The sequence below is a fragment of the Citrus clementina genome, unplaced genomic scaffold (genome assembly GCF_000493195.1).
Source record: "Citrus clementina cultivar Clemenules unplaced genomic scaffold, Citrus_clementina_v1.0 scaffold_4, whole genome shotgun sequence".
NCBI lineage: Eukaryota > Viridiplantae > Streptophyta > Magnoliopsida > Sapindales > Rutaceae > Citrus > Citrus x clementina.
This window is the reverse complement of record NW_006262274.1, coordinates 10,979,201-10,989,268: the sequence shown is the minus strand read 5'-3', so window position 1 is coordinate 10,989,268 and position 10,068 is coordinate 10,979,201. Positions and strand designations below refer to the sequence as shown.

Here is a 10,068-nt window from a genome sequence, read left to right as displayed (position 1 = left end):
GAGGATCCCTTATTAAAGTGTCTTTATTTTCCTTCTTTTATGTGAAAAGGAAAAAAAAGGTGAAACTTATCTGGAGGACTTTGTACCATGCATTACGGTGTTAGATCTGTTTAACAAGCATACTTATGTTTCCCATTTGGGGTGGTCAAGGGTCAGTTTAACTTGGTTCGATTCCTGATTGAACTGAATCCATTGATTTTTATTCAATATATAAAGCAAAGTGAATTGAATTGAGTTGGGTCAACTTTTGGTTTGGTTTAATTTTTTTATTTTCTTAATTAATTCTTGTGTACCTAGTGGTTTTTTCGATTTTCGATTTTTCTTTTTATATAATCCATCGATTTTTATTTTTATTTTTTTAAACCGAATCCCGGCTCAATTTGATTTGACTTTTCAGTGGGCACCACCGAGTTTTTTATCCACCCTTAGTTCCCATGGCAATGAAATGTTTCTCCACGCAACAAGTAACGACAAAGTGAGTTGGTTTAGCTAATGTCTGTAGGGGTCCACCAACAATAAGAAAATCGAAGTTATCTTTCTTAATACAAGTACTCTTTGTACAGTCTAATATGTAGTCTATGTATGTATGTATGTATGTATGTATGTTAAAGTGACGAATTGATTGTATTTTTAAGAATTTTTTAACAATACTTATATCTAATATTTGCTCTGAATTAACATTCTATTCATATCATATTCATATCCTAAATAATAAATAGATAAGGTTCATTATGTTCCTAATTATTAGGCACGAAAACTGTTGGTGAAGTTACTTGAAGAGGTCTTGGAAGAAAGGAAGAAAAGGAGTGGAATTGAGCAGAAAAAAGGACAGAAAGGGATGATTGATTTATTGCTAGAAGCTGAAGATGAGAATGGTAAAAAGTTGGAGGATGTACATATCATTGATCTACTGATCATTAACTTATTAGCTGGACATGAAAGCTCTGCCCATGCTTCAATGTGGGCAGTACTCTATCTTAATCAACATCCAGAAATGCTGCAAAAAGCTAAGGTCAGTTTTTTGTTTTTAGAGTTTTTTCTTAAATTTTATATATAAATTTATTTTGAGATTTGTCTAATCTAAACAGGGTATTTTAGTTATTATACATTCAAGTTATTATATTCTCAAATATTCAATATTGCGTTGGGCAGCAAGAGCAAGAGGAGATTATAAAGAGGAGACCATCAACTCAGAAAGGATTAACGCTTGAGGAAATTAAGCAAATGGACTATCTTGCCAAGGTAGACTGCTGTTGGTTATCACGTGGACCTAACACAAATTTAACAATAATGCCGAGGCAAAATAGCATATTTTTTAATAGTATTATTATTATTTTTGTTAGGTATGAGTGGGAAACCTCCTATCCTCCCAAAAGTTAAATTGAGATGGCCACCTAAAGAAAAGGATTGGAAGCCACTCGGCTGCGCCGTGAGGGGGAAATTGCATATTTATTAACTATTATTATTTTATGAGTATACTTACTAGGCTAAGAAGAAAATGACCAAAACAACCCCCCAAAAAATACTCCCACAAAAGTAACAACAATTAACACTGCCCGCCTTTCTTAATAAATTAATATCTTCCACTTTTTGTGTCAAACTCTTCAAACCCCATGCCTTTAAAAAGAGTTGGTTGTTTTACTATTCTACCCTCGATTTGCTAAACTTCTTTATAAATAAATAAAATTTTTTAGGGATATAATAGTAAAAGACGCAAAAAATTGAAAGTTAATATAATTTTTTTTTTCAGCATAAGATTTTCAATGGGTTCGAAAACACAAGAGAAAATTATTAATATCGAGAAACAAAAGGGAGGATGCGATCGATCAATATTTTATAACAATTTTGGTATGAAATTTGTATGTTTAGCTTGCAATTTACATGTGGGACAAAAATTCTTAATTTCTTTTTTAATGTTTTAGGTAATAGATGAAACGATGCGTCGATCCAGTCTCTTCATACCAATATTCAGGGAGGCAAAAGTAGATGCTAATATCCAAGGTTATACGGTACCGAAAGGATGGCAAGTTTTGGTCTGGACTAGAGGTGTTCATATGGATCCCGAAGTTTACACTAATCCAAAAGAATTTGATCCTTCGAGATGGGATGTAAGTATTACTAATGAATCTTTTACAATGTCTTGATATTTACAATTAGAAAACTATCAAAATTTCTTAAATCAGCTTGGCTTTATTGCAAATATTAGTTATTAGGGAGGTAGAGGCTGACAATGCTATTTTCGTTACTTGCAATAAGAATCATACAACAAAACCTGGATCTTACATTCCCTTTGGAGGTGGACCATGGATTTGCCCTGGAGCTGATTTGACCAAGCTCGAAATCTACATTTTCCTTCATTATTTTCTCCTTAATTACAAGTAAGTTACTTAATCATTATAATCGTTGTCAGTGCTCTGCATTCCTTTGCAATTGTTTAAATTTGGAATGGTTAAAATTATAAATGTAATAATAATTCAAATGTTATTTTGCAGACTTGAACTACAAAATCCTGAGTGTCCAGTTGCGTATTTACCTGTACCAAGGCCTTCAGACAATTGTCTTGCAAAAGTCATTAGGGTCGGATGATCATTTCATCTCATTTTGCCAGGAAGTTATAAATTGACGTATTGTATGTGATTGTGAAATATCCGTGAGTATATTGTTGTAGCATAATTTCTCCAATAAACACATGAATCTCCGATGTCTGCTGCCTATTAAAAATTAAGATTCAAAATAAATAATAACAAAATTTCTGCCCTTTTTCAAATTGTACAAATTTAAAATTCTTCATTATTTATCTAAAGGCAGTTAATTCTAAATGATTAATTTTAAATTTGTACATTAAGTTTGAAGGGCTCTCCAGAACAATAACTCTTCCCTGAAAAATATCTCCATTCCATATTAATACAAATTTATTATTCTCAAAAGACACTTTACCTCGAGTCTTACTCAGCACAAAAACAGACATGCATTAGATTGAATCTGATCTCAAGAACATGAAGCACATTACTTAATGAGAAAGTTTCCCAAAAGTAAGCTTGAGAAGAAATTTACCATTGCCTATAATTAGTGTAGACAGAGAATTGCCAATGTAAATTACTTCTTCTCCTTCCCACAAATAATTACAATCAAAGAAAGTGTTTTTGTTACCATTTACATATATCTAGTGTCTCAATCCTTAATTCCCATAAACTATATATGCACGTTCACCTCAGAGCTGGACGACAACAGAAGAACTGATGTCTTCTTCTTCAGCCACATTTGATATATAAATCCTGCTTTTTTCAATTTTTCACATTTAGATCCTTGCCTGTGTTGACCGAAAGCAGCATTATCATTTTTACGTTTGAAATGTTCAGAAGATGAGACAAGAGAAATCAACCAAAATTGCAAAAAGCTTTGCTCAAATGGGAATAAAACATTAAGTACATAGAACAAGAAATTAAATTTATATTTACATTTATTGTAAAGATTTTTTTTTATTTAACGCATGCACACTAGTAAGGCTTGAACTAAGAATTTGAGTCCTATGAATGTTGTTCTTTACTACTAGAGTTAAAGCTTTGCCTCATAAACTGTGAATAGTTAGTAATACATAGTTTTACAATATATTAAATTAATTAATAAAAGTTTATTTATTTAAGGTAATAATGAAAATGTGAAATAAGCTATTTTAATGTCAAACTTGGTCAATGGACCTAACTGTAAAGAATTTAAAATAGTTTGGACTTATTTATCAATTTTTTTTTATATATTTTGCCGTAAATAGTAGGGACAAGTGACTCCTCAGGTAACATAGCTACACTCATTAAATCTCCATCACTTGATAGAATATCAATGCCGGGCTCAAAAATGGTGTAAAAGTTATTATGTAAAGTTAGGAACAAAAGAACTAACACTCCTAAGGTCTGTTTAAATAATCATATAAATTCCTTTATTTTATAAATGGTTTAATAAAACTCATGTTTTTATATATTATTATAGCTTGATTATACTGCCAAAGCCTTTCTAGTAAATATAAGAGCAAATATCCATTGATCACATTATGTAAGATACATGAATTTTTGTTTTGTAGATTTCTACTCGAATTTTATAATTTTATCACTTTTCCACTACCATCATAACCCTGTTACAAATTTGATGATGTAAGAATCATAAAATTGTCATTTAACTTCAACATACATAAACGACATTGAGTTATTATCATAACCTTCTCATTTCCTCTTTTATCTCATCTTCTTTAATAAAATCTCTATTTCAATTTTTTTTTTAAATAAAGAAAAAAAAAATCACTTTAGTACTTGCTCTCTTCTCTGCTTGTTGGGTCGTGGGTTAGAGTTGAGTTTGTAGGAAAACAAGCGAGAAATGAAGAGAAAGCTTGGTAGAATTTCTGTTGTTTTAGAACTGGTCTTTGTTCACTTTAGTAATTATAGATTACTTGAATCATGGGATATGTGTTGGCTTGATGATGGTGCTGGCTGTTATGATGCGTCGTTTTGTACTCGAGTAAATGATCCTCTCGATGATAAGCTTTCTTTTCCCTTTGTTTTTTTTAAAAAAAAATTATGTTGATGAGGGTGTGTTAGTTTCTCAGGAAATAGCAAGAAATCGAGGGGAAGTTGTTTCCTATCCTACGCATTCTTCATTTGTTAAGTTGGAAAACTTTAAATTTTCAAAATTTTGCAATCAATTGTTATATTTCTTTTGCCGCGAGATGTAAGTCGTGTTGTCATTGTCAGAGTTTCAAATCTTCAATTTTGGTAAATTAATTATGGCTAAGAGAAGATTTTGGTAAATTAATTATGGCCAAGACTTAGGTAGCGTTTGTTTTTTTATCTGAAATCTTAATAGAACTAAATTAGTCTGAATTCTGAATAAAGATGAATGTCTGAATTTGAATGATATGTTTGTTTTTTTTTTAATCACTAAAAATAAATATTAAGTTGTTTTTTTTTTTTTTGCTTAAAAAAATCTGAAAACTAATATTTTTACATCTACACCCTTACAAATTATAAATATTAGCAAATAATAAATATCTCAAAAAATATAAATAAGATAATAAATTATTATAACATAAATCATATTCAATTGAATACAACGCTTTAATATTCTATATTGTATATGTTAATCAATTTTATTATAGTTTATGGTGTTTTTATATGAAAAATATTCATAAAACATTAAGAAGATAAATGATGTTAATGTGAAGAAAATAAAGAGATAAAAATAATTATAATCTACCACTATATATTATCACAAATTATATAGAGATGGGTAATAATGCTAATTATTAAATTTAATTTACGCAAGCATTTAAAAATCAATTAATTAGATAGGGATATTTTGGAGAATATCTTTTAACAATATTATTCAGACTTTTTAGATTAAGCAAAAAGCTAAAAAAATAAGCTTAATAACTTAATAATTTAATGACCGAAAATTTTCATTAAGTTGAAAAAAAAAACAGACTTAATGACTTAACTAGTTGAAATTAAGTCAATTAAGTCATTAAATTAAAAAAAAAAAAAACAAAGGACCCCTTAAAACTGATGAAGTTTATTACCTCAATGCTTTGAGCAACAAGCGCGGCAGTGGCAAAATTAGGAATTAGGAATTATGGATTTAGGAATTGTTTGATAGTAAGGTCAAATAGTGATTTTATTTTTTAGGATAGAATAATCACTTTCCTTTAAGATTTTTTGAAAAATAGAAAAATGATACAATTTGTAAACTTTAGGTAAAAATATGTAAAAGAGAAAATTTTACGTATTTTTTATAAAATATGAAATATTAGGTTGTCTATGGGTATTTGCACCTAAATAAAAATAAAATAATAATATAAAAATAATAAAAATAGTTTATGAACACAAATAAACTATTAAAATAAACAGTTTATCAATATGTCCTGACAAATTTGTTAGCATATATGTATCCATAATATTAATTTTGGTTATAAAAAATAAGATTAAGAATGATTAAGTTTTTATAAGCTCAAATTATTTCTTATGCATTTTAAATAAATCATTATTTTCACATTATTAAGATTTTATATTTAATGGAAAAATGATTTTATAAAATTGGTTGTTTTTCAAGTTTATGGTCAAATTGAAAAAGTTTTGAAACTCTGAAATTTGACTTATTTGTAAAATTTTCTGAAGATTTGGGCCATAATAGAATTATATAAAGTTGTGGGACATAACTGTAATTTTAGAAAATAGTTTCACTGTAGCAATCACTATAGCAAACGACTGACCGTTTAATGAAAACGGCTAACCGATTATTTCTAGAGAGGTATTAATTTGTTTTGTAGGTTTCTAGAAATTAACGGCTAAGCGATAATTCTAAATGGCTAACTGGTTATTTGAAATTTAGCCTAACGATCATTTGGACTAGTGAAAACGGTAAATCGATAAGAGTTTATGGTGATCTGATTTCTGTCAGAAAGTCAATAACGATTAATTTTCAGCTCCAACTATAAAAATGACTCAATCAAATTCAAATAAGGAGAGATCCAAGAGCTATCATTAAGCTTGCTACTAAGCATATAACCATTAGAGCTTTAAACTTGATTTTGTTTCTTTAATTCACACATTGAGCATTCATTTGTAATCAAACACATCGTGTGAGAGAAAAATCATTTGTAATCTTTATCCTTGAGAGGTTGTAAGTGTTGGGATACATTTGGGTTAAGAGATTTTGGATAATCTCTTGTTGTAAATGTCCATTGACACCTTGGAAGTCAATTGTAAAGAACTTGAAGTCTTGGAAGGGTTGAATAGTGAAATCCTCAAGCCAGGTGAGTTGAGAGGCATGGACGTAGGCGGGGAATGCTGAACCATGTAAAAATCATTGTGTTTGTTTTCTCTTCCCTTACTTTCTTATTATTGTGCTTTATTGAATTTATTATTTTTTTATTCCATTTAGGCATTAGATTAAATTTTTGTGTGATTTGCTTAACTTAAATTTTAAAATCTCAATTCACCCCTCCCCCCCTCTTGGGTTGCCTAGTTAGTATTTCATTTGTTATCAGAGCAAGTTGCTCTTGTATAGACTTAACCGTCTAGAGTTAAAGATCCATAGCAACCCAAATTAGCTCAACCTTCATGGAAGGCCAGTCCATCATCAGACCTCCATTCTTTGATAGTAATGACTACCCATATTGGAAAAGTAGGATGAGAATTTATTTGCAAGCTTTAAATTATGAAATTTGGAAAGTTGTTTGCGATGGTTTATTCATGCCTATGACTAAAAATAAAGTAGGAGATGATATTTTAAAACTCTCAAGTCAATGGAGTGAATTAGAAAAGAAAAAGATGTCTTTAAATACTAAAGCAATGAATGCTCTATTTTGTACTTTAAATAAGAAAGAATTTCATACAGTTTGTAGTTGTGAAAGTACTTATGAAATTTGGAAGAAACTTGAAGTTGTATATGAGGGAACAAATCAAGTTAAGGAGTGTAAAATTAGTAGATTCACTAGGCAATATGAGATGTTTCAAATGGAATCATATGAGAGTGTTCATGATATGTACACTAGATTCATCAATATTGTGAATTCTCTTAAAGCACTAGGTAAGATATTTACTAATAGTGAAAAAGTGAAGAAAATTATTAGATCATTGCCGAAAGAGTGGAGACCAAAGAGAACGGCCATAAAAGAAGCAAAAAATCTTAATACTTTATCTCTTGATGATCTTATTGGTTCACTTATTTCATATGAAGAAGATATAACTAATGAAAGAATTGATGAAGATAAAAAGAAGAAGAGCTTTGCTTTTAAATCTTTGATAGTTGAAACTGATGATGATGGAAGTGACTTTAAAGATAAAGGCATTGAAATGATTGCTAGAAATTTTAGAAGGATCTTCAAGAAGCAAATCAAGAGAAGAAACTTTAAAGATCTCATAAGAGAAAACCTTAAGGTGGAGAAAGGGAAGAAAGAGGCAATTGTTTGTTTTGAACGCAAAAAGCGCGGCCATATAAGATCGGAGTGTCCACTGTTGAGTGTTAGAAAATCCATATTTATAAAGGAGAAAACCATCATTTTACATTTCAAGTCTTACTAACAACCCTTACTTTTATATATTTAACCTTATTGTGATTTAATTACGTGTGTTTTATTTTAATTAAGTATTTTATGTATTTTAGGGGCATTATAATCATTTCACAATAAAGGAGAGATCAGACGGCAAAACGGACATCACTTTTGAACTCAGGACGATAGAAAACCTTAGAAGGAGCATAAAAGGAAAAATAGCACTGTTCACATGTACGGTACTATTCATGTGTACAATACTGTCAACGTTACTGTTCACGACACTGCTCACATAGACGGATCGATGATGTGGCATTGACCGATGATGTGGTGTTGACTGATGAGGTGTCACGATCCTGTTGGACTAAAATTCTTATATACTATTGATGGTGACATGGCAGCATATCAGTGGACGAAAAATCTCGCGTACGGTACATGCATCACACATGATTATTTTCAACCAAACTGCATCACTGTTCAACCCGGGTCAAACCATGTTACTGTTCATCCACGTGGTCAAACCGCGTACTGTTGACTGATGACGTGGCGCAATCCTGAGCGTCCAAACTGTTTTTAATCCGATGGCATGATTTACTCCATGTATCTATAAAAATGGGGCCTCTCCCCCCTAATTTGATATCTCTGAATCCATTTTTGGACTCCATTTTCTGTAATTCCTTCTCCATCTTGTATTTTCTATGTATTTTAATAAATTCCATTTTACCCTTAGTTCAATTATGAATAGCTAATTTTCTTTCAAGCTTGGGTTGAAGGTGAAGTCTCAACATGTGTCATGCGCTTTATTTGGTAAATTTATTTTCTCTTCCCCTCTAATTTTTGTGGATGTTTTGACTTCTCGTCGACAAATAATACTAATCTTGTCTAGTACCGCCTTGGTTTCACCGGCCCCCTAGTACAAGGTTATTATTATTTGGCACGATAAGCCCTTAGCACCATATTGATTAGAGCGTGGTTCATGAGGTGTGGATTCCCCCCTCATGATTTAATTAGCATTAATAAGGATTATTTAGCCCATGATGCATGTTGATACGGATCCAGATACACAAGTACGTCATCTCAATAGATTTCTCTTCAATTTATTCTCGCCATTTCAATTCCAATTTTAGGATAATCCAAATCATTTTCACCACAAATCCAACCACCCATTTACAAAATTAATTCTACAAACAATTAAAATCCACCTCCTCGTGGGATCGACACTCGTCACCATTAGTCTATTCTACAATAGATTCGTGCGCTTGCGAGTTCAATAAAATTTGCACAACAAGTTTTTGGCGCCGTTGCCGGGGACGTAAGTAATTTTAATTCATAGAATTAATTTTTGTGAATAATTTCTTTTATTTGTTTTCTTGTATTTTTTTAATTATTAAGAAAAAAAGAAAAAAAAAAGTGAATCTACATATAAAGGTTAGTATTTCTTTTCTTTTTCTCTTCTTTAAAATTCTGTAATTTAATTTTCAATTTATTTTTTTCTTTGTAATTTTTGTTTATTTTATTAATTTAATTTTTAGTTAATTTATTTCACGTATTTTTTTTAGTGTATTTTTATAGTAAGGTTGTAACAGCGTAATAAGGTTAGTATCGTAATTTCTCCCTCTTCTTTATTTTTATTTGTTTTGTTCCCATCTTTATTTTTATTTTATTTTGCATGCATGGTCGAAGGTCATTATTACCTAATCTTGAACCTATAGACCTTGAACTTGAGAAAACACTTCGCACACACAAATAAGTTAAAAATAAAATGGATTTGCAACCACAGGAGAGGCCATTTAAGGACTACTTCAGTCCTTTAGCTAATTTGAGCACATCATGTATAAGATACCCAAATGTAGCTGCTAGGAGTTTTGAACTAAAACCTAGTGTGCTAAATTGTCTCCCAACATTCTATGGCCTAGAAAATGAGGACCCATATAATCATTTGAATGATTTTCATGCTATTTGTCAAACATTTAAATATGAGAATTTTTCAGATGATGATGTAAAACTTAGACTATTCCCATTTTCTTTAAATG

General features: G+C 30.4%; 1 pseudogene; it reads left to right on the top strand.

The window, feature by feature from the left end:
• The window catches only part of LOC18043310, a 4,004-nt pseudogene extending 1,300 nt beyond the window's left edge, over positions 1-2,704 (top strand).
• The last annotated feature ends 7,364 nt before the right edge of the window (positions 2,705-10,068 follow it).